Raw genomic sequence first — 15,690 nt, 5'->3', positions numbered from 1 at the left:
AAGAATAAAAATCTTGAGTCAGGATAAAAAGCAGTTGGAAACAGACTATTTTATGTTTGTTTTTAAGTATTCTCTTTGCTCGGTATACAAGTTTTAGCCAAATTTCCTGGGTTGCAAATGTCATTTTTTTAAAATTTTATTTGTTATCAAACCCAGCACCCCAAAACTTGCATGGCAACTGCTTTGGTGGTATCCTCCAAATTGTCATCTTGGGAGGTCCAAACTAATATCATGATAGCAAGCTATTGGAGAATCAAAGGTCAAGTCTAATTTGTAAAATGCAGAGTATGTTGCCAGCTGCCCTGACTTCTGTAGGGTGAATGGTAGGAGCTCTTAGATTGGATTTCCTAGCAGGCAATACTTTATGCTGAGCCCCCACACATCTTGCCTTACTTGTTGTGTGTGTCAGGTTTTGTTTTTGTTTCGTGGGTTTTTATTTTTCTTTTTTGGTGGTTATTTGTTTTGATTCTGTTTTGTTTTGTTTTTACCAAAAATGCCAGCAGTTAGAGTTGACAGCAGAATCATTGGAAAGATTAAAGAAAGGTGACAGATTTAGGGTATGGAATGAGACAGAGATATAAAGATTCTCTCTCTGTCTCTGTCTCTCTGTGTCTTTCTCTCTCTCTCTCTCCCACCATTGAGGGACTTTGTTTAGGTTGACTAGGTATATATTTTTTCCTATTAATTTATTTTAGTTGTCAACATTTATTTCCACAAGATTTAGAGTTCCAAATTTTTTCTCCATCTCTCCCTTCCCCCCCATCCCGAGATGGCACACATTCTGATTACCCCTTCCTCCAGTCTGACCTCCCTTCTATCACCCCACCCCCTCTTATCCCCTTCCCTTAAAGGGCAAGATACATTTCTATATCCCATTGCCTGCATATCTTATTTCCCAAATGCATGTAAAAACAATTGTTAACATTTGCTTTTTAAAACTTCAATTTACAAATTCTCTCCCTTCTTCCCTCCGCACCCACCTTCATTGAGAAGGCAAGCAATTCAATATAGGTTATACATGTGTAGTTATGCAAAACGTTTCCATAATTTGACTAGGTGTATTTGTTGAAATGAATTTATTTTTCTTTTTTTTCCTAATGGAGTTGGTGTAGGAAGGAGAGAAAAGATTTCTGCCCATTCAAAAATATGAGAGAAGAGAAGGGTGTGATACAGATATGAAATGCTGAATGCACTTTCAGATGAGGTCACTGTGTAGTAATTGTTTTACTTAACTGTTTTATTTTGCAAGAGACTTCTCATGATGGGTGTGATCTTCGAATGAATTATACAGATGAAACATATCAATAAAACTTTTTAAAAAATATAAAAGAATCATTGGAAAGGCTTGGGACTCTAACCTCAGCCATTCCACTCACTCTCAAGCTATGATATAAAGTTGGTACTCAATAATACTTCATAAAAATCCTTTAGTTAATTGATTTGTAAATGCCTTTCAGAAAGAAGATTCTATGAGCTCTTCTTACTTTGATACTTTATAGAAATCAATTATTTGATCAGAATGGGAACTTCTTGACTTATTCAGGTCACAACTCCATTGTACCATGTGAGATACATGTGTCTTCCAGTCGATGTGGCGAACAACTGAATTTATTTGTGGCCCAACTGGTAATGAATTCCTAAGAACTGGACTGTTTAATGGACAAGCTATACAGCCCATTACTTAGTTTAGACTCAAGGCCTTTCCAGTGAGCCAAGATTTGCCTCAGCTTGTGGTTGAGCCACACAGTTTTCCAGAAATCAGAGGTTCTTCTGTGCTAGAGGAAGGCACCAGACAAGAACTTTAATACAGGTTTTCTGATACATTTGATATGGTAATTGTAAGATGTGGCATTTTTTTTTCTGAGGCTAGACAAAACGATAATAGTGACAATGTAGTATTTTGAGGGATTCATTATGTTTCTGGTGTAAGTATTCCATAGGTAAAGATCTCAACAGTGCCATGATTTGTAATATGGTTTCACAAAAATATTCCCATTTAATAAGCATTTATCAAGTGTAGGCCCTATGCTAGATGTTGGGGGTGAAGGAAGAGAAAAGCAAAGTAATGACTGCTTTGAAGAAACTTCCATTCTAATGGAGGAAGAAAACATATGTGTATATAAGAAAATACATACTATCTACAAAATGAAGCCAATTTCAGGATATTTTCAAGATAGTTTCAGGAGAAAAAGCCCTCATGGTGGAAAGGGAAGAGGATCAGGAAAGTCTAAAAACTGAAGACAGTCCGTCAACTTAGTCTTGAAGGAAACCAGGTATCCTGTGGAGTAGAGATGAAGGAGTGCTGCTCAAGGGATGGGGGATAGCCAGATCAAAGGCATGGAGATAGTAGATGTAGCATCATATATATACAACAGTAAGCTGATTATTCTGGCTAGAAACAGAATGCAAGGAGAGGAATAATGTTTAAGTAAACTAGAGAGGGAGGAAGATGCCAGGTTGTGAAGGGATCACAAGCAAGGGTTTATATTTGATCTTATAGGCAAAAAGCAGGCATTTGACTTTGTTTGGGGTGGGAGAAGGAAGGATGGAATGATCAGATTTCTGCTTTTAGGAAAATCACTTTGGACATCATATGGTGGATAGAATAGTGGGGAATCTTGAGGCCATGCATCATATATCTCTAGGGTGCCAACATTTCTGAGCATTATTGGGGCATTTAGAGCTGATCATTACTGCTATCTATCTGGTATCCTTTATTTACATGATATGAACAGCCCATTGCCTTTTTCTCAATGGCATATGTTGCTCTAACATTTCCTCAGTGTTATATGTTATACCAACTCTTGCATTCAAATCATGTTGAAAAAAGTATATGCATATGCATGGATCCATATGCATGGATGCATGCATATTCCCATGTACATATAGGCATATCCATGTGTACACATGGTTTTGTAATATATGCATGTGTGTATGTGACATTAATTTGTATTAATATGTATCTATATGTATTATTTTATTAATTTTATTTTAATTTAAACTAATTGTATTAATATGTATCTATAAATAAATGGGAATATATTCATGTTACTATATACATATATATTATATATGAACATTTACTACACACCTAATTGGTTTTCTTTGAAATCTTACTAATTTTGTGCATTTAACAACATTATTGTAAGTAGGGATTCATAGGCTCTACAAGACTGTCAAATGGGTCCAGGACACACACAAAAAAATTAAGCACTCCTAAACTAGTTCTACTTTCTAGGACTAAGCAGGGGGAAAAATTAATTCTTCCATTTTAAGCATATGAAAATAGAAGTCATGCCCAATCAATCCTTCTCCTCTCTAAGCTAAAATTCCTTGATTCTTTTAACAAGTCTTCTCATGGCATAGTCTCAAAGCTCTTTATCATCTTGGTTATTTTCCCCTGGACAGTTTCCAGAACATCAATGTCCTTTCAAAAATGTGGTACCCAGAACTGAATAACACCTCCAGATGTGTTTTGACTAGAGCAAGAGACAGTGGGGCTGTGAGCTCCCAAATCCTGCCTGCTAAGGCTTATCAGTGCAGTCTCAGATTCCATTCATGTTTTAGTCACCATATTACTGGTCTTGTAGTGTACCAGAAAGAAAATCAGCTCAATTTTGAACACATGACAGATTGGGAATTTTTCTTGGTTGCCAAAGAGAAAAACTTCGTGTGTTTGTGTCCCCAACTATTCTGCAATGTGCCACTGTAATACAGCTTAGGCTGGGTTTTGAGAATTCTCACCTTTAAAAAAGACCAGATTAATAATTTTTAGCTACAGAGTGAGTCAGAGGACACAGGATTGAACAGCTATCTGAAACCAAGGCAACACGTGGCATTGCAAACTCTGTGAAATGTGTTATGATGGAATTTAGAATCAGAAGCCCTGGAGTCAAGTCCATTTCTGAAGGGATGTGTTGGGATCGTTTTTTAATCAGAGCCACTTGTTAAATTTTCAGTGGGACCATTTACAGTACAGAAATTAGCTGGGGCTACCAATCAGGACTTGCTTTATTATTTTATTTATTTCTAGATTTAAGAAAGTGATGGAGCATACATCAGTAATCCAGATTAAATTTAGAGATGTGGTCTGTGTTTAACTAGTTGTTAAACAATCACCAGCACACCCCTGCATTCCTGCAGCTTATTTTCAGCCTGACCTTGTCACTTAACTTTTCTCAATCTCAGGTTTCTCATCTGTTAAGTGAGAGAAATAATTTATGTGTTTACTTTCTAACAAGAAATGTTGTATAGTGAAAATTCTATATGCATTCAAAGAAAGGATCAATAAAAAGAAGTACATATAGAATTATTTTACTTATATAAACCATATTCATGTCTAATGGTAGCCCTCTCTATGGTGGGGAGGGAAATAAGAAGAAAAAAAGAAATTTACATCATAACTTTATTATCCGTTTAAAAGGAATAGCAAATTGTTCACAATAGATTTGCCATTTCAGGTACAATCTTTTTTTTATTATGCTATGTTATGAAAATGCCTGTTTCATCCATAAATTTTATATTCATATACATGTGTGTACTGTACATATATACAGCATATTTTATATATTTTATATGTACTGTACATATGCACAGAATATGTACTGTATCTATACAGTATACACACATATGCATATTCATACACAAACACACATATGCGTATATATGCACACACATACATACATACATACACACAAATGCATACATACTGCTTTAGTTCCATGCTAGGTATTTGAACTTGGGCAAGTGGTATCCATAACATGAAACTTAGAAGGTTATTTTGAGTATTGAATGAAATAATATTTTAAAGTGCTTTGGATATCTTAAAGAACTATGTAAGTGGCATTCATTGTTGTATTATCAGTTATCTACCCACAATTACAAAGTGCCATATCTAACTATCTAAACATGTTATGATAATCAATGGCATTGATTGTGTCCAGTGATTGGTGTCCGGTGGTACTCTCCTTACTCCCTACCACAGATATCTCTCTTTTTAAAATTTCTTTCCTTTTCCCCTAAGACTTCATATGAACCTTATCTTCCCCTCTCATTTCTGTCCTTCATCTTCTTCCCATTTCTATGGGTTTTTAAATAGTCAATATTTATATAATGCTTTGAGGCTTAAAAAATACTTTTACGGGGCGGCCAGGTAGCACAGCGAGTAAGAGTACCGGCTCCAGTGTTGAGAAGACCTGGAGATCGAATCCCAGGCTCAGACACTTAGCACCCACCCAGAAACACCTGGCCGTGTAACCTTGAGCAAGTTACTTAACCCCAATTGCTTAGGGACGGCCAGGTGGCTTAGCGAGTAAGAGTGCAGGCTCCAGTGTTGGGACGACCTGGAGATCGAGTCCCGGGCTCAGACACTCAGCACCACACCCAGAAATAACTGGCCTTGCAACCTTGAGCAAGTTGCTTAACCCCGATTGCTTAAAAAAAAATACTTTTACATAGGTAGTACCCACTCTTAGCTTAATCTCCCAACTCCCCCTAGAAATGGCAAGGTGGATTCTGAGAAAGTGGCTCAATGTTATTATCCTCCTCATGGTCTCATGGTTCTAGCAGTAACCCTGAGGGATTGGGATTTTTAGTAGTACTACTCATGAGTCCCTAGGCTTCCATTTGGAAAAGGGATTTATTGAGAAGATATAACAGTGTATTTGCCCCCCCCCCCATTTCTCTCAATGTGGGACATCTTACCTTTGAGCAAAGGAGGTCAATGAAAAGAATGGTCTTAAATATATAGTATAATGGTAAAGACTCATGCATAGAAAACACATGTGGCCAATGGATACTTCACAGCTTTGGGTCCTTGAAATCTCCTTCCTCAGCTTCATGGGGTTCTCTTTATATGTTTGTAGTTCTCTGTTTGGTTACAAATCCTAAACCTGCTACCATCTTCAGGGAACTGTCTTTTCATCTCAGCTCGGATACACCTCCCAATCATGTTGGTAGCCTCTTTCTAGAATACTTAATCATTTTTGAGATCAGGAAGGAGTAAACACAAATAAATCTGAGGCACCATATGCTCATGGACACATGTCACCTGGGCAGGAGTTAGTGAAATTACTATTTTCCTCCATGTAGAAGTTTATAGAAATTTTGCCTTATTCACCATTTGGAAGGAAAGAAGCAAAAAATGTCAACATTTTTGTTGTCATGTAGTACCATGCCCTTGGTTATTCAAAGCCAGAGTAAGCTCACCACTCCTCCCCAACTGTTTCATTTTCAAGCAGTAAAATAACATTTATGGATGGTCAAAGTACTTAAACTAAGCAGGGCATATTAGCAGCTTATCAGAACCTGTTGCGATGACTGCCTCGTCCATTGGCCAGATCACCTCCCCTCACCAAACATCTTACATCTCATTTAATACTCACAACCCTGTGAAGTGGTTATTATTCTTATAGGTGAGGAAAACTTAGGTTGAGAAAGGTTAAATGATTCATCCAGAGAATCTATTTTTCCTTTTGCATTCTTTCCTTTCCTCTTTTCTGTACCTTTAAATTCCCTCCTCTTTCTCCACTTTTCCTACCTCAGGTCCTCATACAAATGATTTCTTCACTGACTCCCCTTATTGATGAGATAAAATGTTGTTTCATAAGAGTTTTACTCTTTATATGTATACACTGGTTGGTTTATGGGTATATGCATGCATATATCTTCCTGACCTGCACTGGTGTAGTGGCATCAGGCAAGGGAATTCCTTCCACTAATGATGCTTAACAAGAGTTATGTAACTTCCCGTATTAAGGGAGGGAACTGAGACATTGAAAAGTTAAATTATTTTTCCAAGATCACTTAACTAATGTATGACAGGACTTAGCCTCAGGTCATCCTGACTCAAAGGCTGGTCCTCTATCTATTATGCTATATTGTCTCTGGTGATGACAATGATATTGATGATGGTAGTCATGATTACGATGGAGAAGGAAGGTGGAGGAGACATTAAGATAGTACTTTAATGTTTGCAAAGTATTTGGAAAGAATCTTTGAGATTATCTATCACAGCTCCCTAATTTTAGACATATAAAAATTGATTCCTTGAGAGATAAAGGAACCTGAACAAGGTCAAACAAGTAATAAGTCAAAGTTGGGATTTTAACCTATGTTTACTAACTCCAAATACAGTATTTTGCTTAAATGGCAAGAATTAGTGTAGGTAACAAAGATGTTTCACAGTATATTAACAACAACGGTGACAGGAATAGCATTTTGAAATTTACAAAGCACTTTATAATTGGTGATCTCATTTGATCCTTTTAATCAAATATTATTCCATTTCTGAACTTTCAGGGCATATCTTCCTTCTTTCTCTCCAAAGGAAAAACAGGCACCAGTCTCTGGGGGTCTGGGAATCCTTAGTCTGTCAAACCTTATTCTTTTTTTTTTCACATGACACTAGTATGAGGTCACAAGTCATCTTAGGATGTTTTGTGGGTTTGAAAGACTATTGGAATGTTAAAGAAATGGAAAAAAGTCTTAAAAAGGGATGTCATTTGGAAGAAAGATCAAATGCATACTGCCTGGCCTCAGTGACAAGAGCTTGTAGCCATATTTGTTGCCAAAAAAGCAGATTTAGACTTGACATAAGGTGTTATTGTCCAAAACTTTGCAAAGTCTGAGAGTGGAATGGGTAGAGTCTGGAGGGAATGTCCTCCTCCTTGCCCTCCTCTCTAAGAGGTCTTTAAGCAAAGACTAAATGGCCATGTATAAGGTATGTATGTCCTAATACATAGACTATCATCCTATATCCCTCCTCCCATACACTTCCTACTTTCTTACCAATACTTCTATTCTTCAACCCTGTAACTCCTGTCAATCTTCAGTTTCTTTCCTCTTTGCAATATGGCTTCCCAAAACACCACCCTACTGAAAATGTTCTCTCTAAATTTTCTAAGGATCCCTCAATTACTAGATCAATTCTCAATCCTTATCCTTTTCTTTTCCCTGCCCTAGAAACCTCTTCATCTTTGGAGGCTCATTCCAGCCCTGGAATTCACATGTGGGAATTACCATCTGCCCTTGCATCCTCTCCCTCTGGTTGGAAGATTCCTTGAAGAACCTCTCTTTAAACAGGACAGTCAGGTCAGTAGTGTCTTATTCCTCCCCGGTTAGCACTCAAGATTTTCTCTTCCATGCCCCCATGCTCTCAATCTTCCTTTTATGTGATGTCTTCCTGCATTAGTATGCAAGATCCTTGAGGACAGGAACTGTCTTTCTGCTTCTGTGTGTATCCCAGTGTTTAGGATAATTCCTGGAATATAGTAAGTGTGTAATAAATTCTTACTGACTGACTGATACTTGAAACTGAATATCTATCCTATATGCTAATCTACCTCAGAGTTTGAATGGACAACAGATGAGACATAGAGAAGGAAAGGAAGAAGAACCACTGAATATTTAGAGTTAAGTAATGGGCTTCTTCTATAAAAATAGCTTCTTGTTCTCCAAGGAATGATGATAATGGAGATGCACATGCTGTCAGATAAGAAGCTATCCAGTAATGAACAGAAGGAGAAGAGACAGTATAAATAGTTGGTTACTCTCTACTGAGGTCTCTTATATGGCTTTTTTATTAAACTTGTATAAATAATAGTGAGACCTTTCCTCTTCCTAGTGACATGATAGTGACCTACTTAAATCTTATTATACCAGATTACAGAATCACAGATTTGGAGATCAAAGGAATCCTGAAAGACATCTAATCCAATACCTTTAAGTTAAGTTAAGGAAACTGAGGCACAAGGCAGTCAAGTGACATGGCCACAGACACGTAGATTGTTTGTGACATAGGTTGGATTATTATTATTAGGACTAGTCATAATGGAAATAATAATAATAATAGCATTATATGAAATTTTAAAGTTTGCAAATTTAATCTACATTATTAATATTTCTCCATTGCTTTCTGAAGTCCAGACAATTCTTTTAGATTCCTGATGTGCAACATTTGTTGGGGTTTAAAGGCTACACTGATAATTGAACAATTGACTCTCAAGAGGCATTTCAAGCTGGCTTCAGCTTACCTCTGCTTCTACCGCTAACTTTTTTTTTTTTAAATCAGAGATTGAACAAAATCATTGTTGAAGTCCTTTCCAACTCTAAATCCTATGATCTTCCTTGTTTTACTATCTTGGACCTTCATTTTAGCCCTGCAAATCATTCATAGACAGATAAATGGAATGTGAATTGGACCCCTGATGATTGTGAAGCAACAGACAGGAGCCAAAGGTTGCAGTCCCAGTTCTGCAATGGTACAAATCCAAAAGCTGTCTGTATTATGACTGGAATGCAATTCTCCAAATTCATGGAATTATTGTACATATTAGCATAGTAATGATGATAATAATACTTTTGTCAAAAGTGCCAAATAACATGTATCTGCCTAGCACACATTATTGGTTCAGCCATCCCTAAACAATCTCAAAAAGACTTTAAATCACAATCATAGATTTAGGACCTTAGAAATTACCTAGTCCAATTCCCTCAAGTGGGGGGGCGGCGAGGAAGGGGACACAAGCCAGGATTTGAATCCAGGTTCCCCAATTCTAAATCTAGTATACTTTTGGGGAAAAGGATGGAAGGGAAGAAGGAAGGAAGGAAGGAAGGAGGGAAGGAAGGAAGGAAGGAAGGAAGGAAGGAAGAAAGGAAGGAAGGAAGGAAGGAAGGAAGGAAGGAAGGAAGGAAGGAAGGAAGGAAGGAAGGAAGGAAGGAAGGAAGGAAGGAAGGAAGGAAAGGAGGTGAGAGGAAAGAAAAAAAAGAATTTAAGCACCCTCTACATTCCAGGCACTGTGCCAAATGTTTTACAGTTACTATTTCATTTGATCCTGAGAACAGCTGTGGAAGGTAAGTGCTATTGGCATCCTCATTTTACAGTTGAGGAAACTTAGGAAAACAGACCTTAAGTGACTTTCTCAAGGGTTTACAACTAGTGTGAGTCTGAAGTCAAATCTGAATTCAGGTCATCCTAACTCCAGGCCCAATGCTCTATCCTCTGTTCCACTCTGCACAAATACCTGGAGAGAGTAGAGAGATTGAAGATAAAGGGAAATGAGAATTTACATGGTAGTCTCCGAGTGTTTCATATTGCAGTGTTTTGGAGTAATTTTTTTTAAATTATGCTTTAGAAAAAGTCTTTTGGGGACGAATTCCTAGACTGAGAAGAAAATCATAGAAAATAGAACATCAGAGATCCTAGAGGCCACTAGTACAGCCTTTTCATTTTACAGATTAAGGAACCGAGGCTGAGAAAAATGAAATTATTTGTCCAAGATTGCATGGCTGAAAACTGGCAGTCCTTAGACTTGACCCCAGGACTTGTATCACCTAGTAGAAGTGTGTGTGTGTGTGTGTGTGTGTGTGTGTGTGTTTGCTGTCTAGATTGAATGAGGAATGAGGAAGATCCTATAGATCCAGGATGAGTCAAAGCTGCCTAATCCTTTTTGTACTGGAAGACATACAGAGTAGATACCTCAACAATTCACAGGCCAAGGATTCTGGTCCAGGAGTTTTATGATCTTTCCTAGAGCTCTGGATGCTTTCTTGCTGCACTACTTAATCAGTAGTTCCTTTAGAAAGAAATTACTGTGTTCTACAATCAAATCATTTTCCATCTGAGGCCAGGATGTTCATATTGATAAACTGAGCCAGGTGGCAGCAAAATGGAAAGTAGGATCGTAGCTACTGACCTGGAAGGAATCCTAGGGGTCACCTAGACCAGTCTCTCTCTTTTACAGACTTAGATCCTGGGGTTCATATCTGAAGTCTCCTGTACCAAGTCACAAAAGTAGTAAATGGCTCGGTAGCCAAGGTTTGAACCAAAACCTTGTGACTTCAAATTTAATGTTCTTTCACATTGCAAATCAAGAGAATTGTTTCTTCTTTAGCAGTTTTTTGTTAAATATTTAACAATATCCTCTCTTGGGGGAAAATGTATATACAACACACTTTTACATTTAATCTACGTTATTATATTTTTTACACCACTTTCTTAAGTCTCGTCAATCCACCAAACAGTGTGTTGAGCCTTGAATAGAAATATTTGTTTATTTCCTAGGTTTAAATTCTCACATTGAATTTTTAAAAAATGTATTTCTTACTATTTATGTTTATTTTATTGTTTCAGATGTTTTATTGATAAAATGAATATATAAACTTAATGATAAAAATCAAAGACTAAATTACCTTAGATTCTGTGATTCTCAATTAATGCACTTAATTCTTCAGTGTATCAATAATCTTATCAATATAGATACCCCCCCCACCCCAATGGTCCTACACAATGTGCAGGAGGCTTCTTCATAGTCTTTTTTTCACATTGAAATAAGTAAGCCAGTTCTAATCCTTGTTGGAACACCTTTGATGTGTGACATCTCCTCCCAAAGCTTTCCTTTATATAGGGCTCCAAACTTTCCAATTAAACTCTTCATTTTCTATCAGCTGCTTTGTTTTAACTCCATAAAATTCATGCCCCCACAAGTACCCTGTGGCAGCTACCCCTCCCTTCCACTTTTCAGTTTTCTTTTTTTGTATATCATTTTCCCCCATTAGATTGTAAGCTCCTTGAGGACAGGGACTGTCTGTCTTTTTCTCATTTATATCCTTATCCTTTAGCATACTGTAGGAGTTTAATAAATGTTTATTGACTACTGTCTTCTATTTCTGGCTCTGCTCTTGGGCCTAAGCAAAACATTTGTCTAATCCCTCTTTGACATGAACATTATTCAAATACTCAAAGAAAGTTATCAGGTCCCTCTTTAAAACTTTTTTCCTCCCTTCTAATAAGTATCTCAAACTCAACATATCAAAACACAGAATTTAATATCTTTTCTCCTAAAGCTAATCCTCCTTCAAATTCCCCTCTTTCTGTTGAAGACACCACCATTCTTCTGAACACTGATGTTGAATTGTCATTATCCCTCATCTCTCATAGCCAGTCAATTGCCTTACCAAATCATCTTCTCTAGCTTGCATAAATCTCTCCTTCCTTCCTCACAGACAACTCCCTCCCACCATACCCCCAGTTCAGCCTCTCATTACCCCTCATCTTTCAGAAGTCTTCTGATTGGTCTCCCTCCTTGCATTATCTCCCCTCTCCAATCATCTTTCATTCAGCTGTCAAAATAAGCTTAAAGTTCAAGTCTTTTGTCAACTATGTCACATGAATAATATTAAGCTCTCAGTCCTAAAAAAGACATACCATTTTTATATAAATGGTTTTCTAGCCAGGCCTCCCACATCTTTTACAGTTGACTTTTTGAACCCAAGTATGAGGCTTTAACATTCATCCTTCTGGCCTGTTGAGATCTCTTTGGATGCCAATTCTGCCATATAAACTGTTAGCTAATCCTACCAGCTTCCTGTCATATTAAAATTTGATAAGTATGACATGGTATTCAATGTTTTCTTCTGAGACTTTGCTGTAGTTTCTTTACTTTGGGTTTTTTTAACCCAAATGTATGACTTCCTTTTTATCCCTCTAGCCTGTTGAAATCTCTTTGAAACCCAGTTCCGCCATATAAATTGTGAACTGGCCCTACCAACTTCCTGACAATTTCAAATTGGATAAACATGTCATTCTTTCTATTCCATTCATCTAAAACTTTAATACAAATGTTGAATAGTCCCACTGACATCACTCCATATTCTGAGTCTAGCCATTAAGCTTTGCTATTTTTCAATCCTTATTTCTCAGAAATCATATACTAGCTAATGTGAATGTCCTAGAAGCTTTAAATATAGACCAGATGATGGTCTTAACTTAGAGCTGACTGCAGTTTTCTATTTAATATTTAGGGTAGATGCATGAGTTTCAGAGTAGAGCTATTAGAGATTTATCAGTCTGAGTTCTTCACACTTTTGAAAAGAACCCTTAAACCACTGGACTATTATAGTTTTTGGATAAAAATTAAAAAGAAAAATTCCAAGTTTAGATGACTTCTATTGGGGCAGCTAGGTGGTGAAGTGAATAGAGCACCAGCCCTGGAATCCGGAGGACCTGAGTTCAAATCTCACCTCAGACACTTAACACAAAAAAATTAACTGTGTGACTTTGGGCAAGTCATTTAACCCCAATTTGCCTACCTTCCCCCCTCCAAAAAAGCAAAAAAAAAAAAATAAGTAACATCTCTGCTATTTGCTACCTCTCTGACATTGGCAAGTCCCTTCTTTCTGGGACTCAATCTTTCCACCTATAAAATGAATTGATTGGACGAGATGACCTCTAAATTATCTTCTAACTCTAAATCTATGATCCTAGAAAGACATATTATTTTTTTTTGCTTTTTGGAGGGGGGAAGGTAAGGAAATTGGGGTTGAATGCCTTGCCCAAGGTCACACGGCTAGTTTTTTGGGGTTTATTTTTTTGGCCTGTGTGTTGTGTCTGAGGCCGAATTTGAACTCAGGTCCTCCTGACTCCAGGGCCGGCACTCTATTCACTGTGTCACCTAGCCACCCCAGAAAAACATATTATTAGTTATGTGACATTTCACCCCTACAGAAGCCAGCTTTAAGTATTTCCATTTACAAAATTTTCTTTTGTTAGCCTTGAAGAAACTGTAGTTTCTCACCAGAAATTTCCCCATTTTCTTTAGTAAGAACTAAGGGTTCTGCTTTCTCGTACCCAGGAAGGTGCTGCCCAACTATAGAAGTGCCTTAAACTTAGTGGCCCTTAGGAGATCCTGAAATGGTCTTTGCAATGATCTGCTCTTTCCCTCTTACTTCAGCAACCACAAGATAAGCCAACTTTGGTACTCAGGAAAGTCTGGACCCCAGCAGGCATCCTGAATCGGACTGACACCACACAGGATGTTTCTGTTTCCCTTTTTAGCTGCTATATTATAGCATTCACAAAACCTGGGCACTCCGTTATGGTTTTCTGAAGCCAAATCCCAAACCAATCACTTTTCCTCACAAAGCTATGAGCCTTATCTGTCAAACTGGAAAAAAACACAAAATTATTTTTAATTCCATGATACCTCTATGTACCTCAGCTTTCCCATCAATTAAATGAGTGGTTTAGATCATATCACGGGGTTATTAGCCTTTTTTGTGTCACAGACTCCTTTGACAGTGTGGTGAAGCCTTTGAACCTCTTTTCCAAATAATGTTTTTAATGCATAAAATAATTACATTTTACTGCAGAGGAAGCAGATTATATTGAAAGACAGCTATAATAATTTTTTTAAGTTTATCAATTCTAGGTTAAGAACCCTTGGTCTGGATGATTTTCTCTAGAATCTTGTCCAACCTGACTGCTATCATGCTACCATACTGCTTCCTCAAGCCTCCCATCTCAGGGACTGTTATGTCTATCTTACTTCCCAAAAAAAGAGACAATTTTCTGTTTGGACAGACAGCTCATCTTGATCTGACAGGTCACCCCCTATTCCTTCAGCTTTCTGAGAAACACTGGGACATTTATATTATATTTTGACTAAGGTTGAGTGACAACTACTCTGACCAAATCAAAAATGAGTTCAGTCTAGGTCAAATTAGTGAAATAGGTCTCTTCCCTACCCCTTTCTGAAGCAATCATTCTCTTTTTCTCTTTTCCCCCAGCATTAAAAAAAGTCACCAAAACTTCTCCCAAAGACAGTTAAACCCACAAACTACGAATTCTCTAGACATTTCAGGATATAATTTCTTTTTGATTTGCCAGAGGAGTTAGGCTTAAAAAAACTAGACCTTAAAAATATTCTTGGTGGCAAATAGGAAATATGAGCCCACTTAGAAGCCATCAAATTTACATATTTCTATAGCCAAGATCCATAACCAAATGGATGAAAAATCCTAACTAGAAGACTTCAATCACCTATAGGTGATTCAAGTGATAAATTAGCTTAGTTGTGAAATCAAAGGTCAGATCTATCCTTTAAAAAAGAATCAAGCTGGTCTGACAGCATGATTTATAAGTACTTCCTATATTATGGCATAAAAAGCAATGGAGTTGGGGTCAGGAAACCCATGTTCAAACCCCTACATTGACTCTTGCTAGCTCTGTGATCTTGTATAAATCATGTCACCTCTCTGAGTGAATCTTAGTTTCTCCATACTTCAAAGGGAGATATAATCCTTCTATTATTTTCTTTTTCTTTTTTTTAAGCAATTGGGGTTAAGTAACTTGCTCAAGGTTACACGGCCAGGTGTTTCTGGGTGTGTGCTAAGTGTCTGAGCCCAGGATTCGATCTCCAGGTCATCCCGACACTGGAGCCGGTGCTCTTACTCGCTGCACTACCTGGCAGCCCCTATTATTTTCAACATATGGTTGTTATAAGAATCAAAGGAGCTATTGGCTATGAAAGGGTAATGTAAAATATAAAATGCCACATTAATATAAGAATAACTTCTGGTGATTCCTCAATTTGACCCTCACTCAGCCTGATCAAGGTGCATGGTATTGTTGGGATAATCATCTATTCAACCCTGTGTTCATGATCCTTCTACTACTATTTTTTTTTAAATCATATCTAGGGGTATAGCCAAGAATTCAAAGCAAAGACATTTCATGGACTGAATTACAAGTCAGTAATAGGAAGCAACATAATAACTGTTCTTGGCATCAATTCCCAAGCAACTACTGCCTCTATTTCCTAGGGGGCACCTTAACTTCTGATAAACTACTTTTTCTCCCCAACCTAATGGGCAGGAATACATCATATAAAATGATAGGGTAATATGATCTAG

Source organism: Petaurus breviceps, unplaced genomic scaffold (assembly GCF_028583685.1).
Source record: "Petaurus breviceps papuanus isolate PSGF00001 unplaced genomic scaffold, PetGlider_PUasm1.0 98, whole genome shotgun sequence".
NCBI classification, from domain to species: domain Eukaryota; kingdom Metazoa; phylum Chordata; class Mammalia; order Diprotodontia; family Petauridae; genus Petaurus; species Petaurus breviceps.
Note: the sequence above shows the minus strand (reverse complement) of the source record.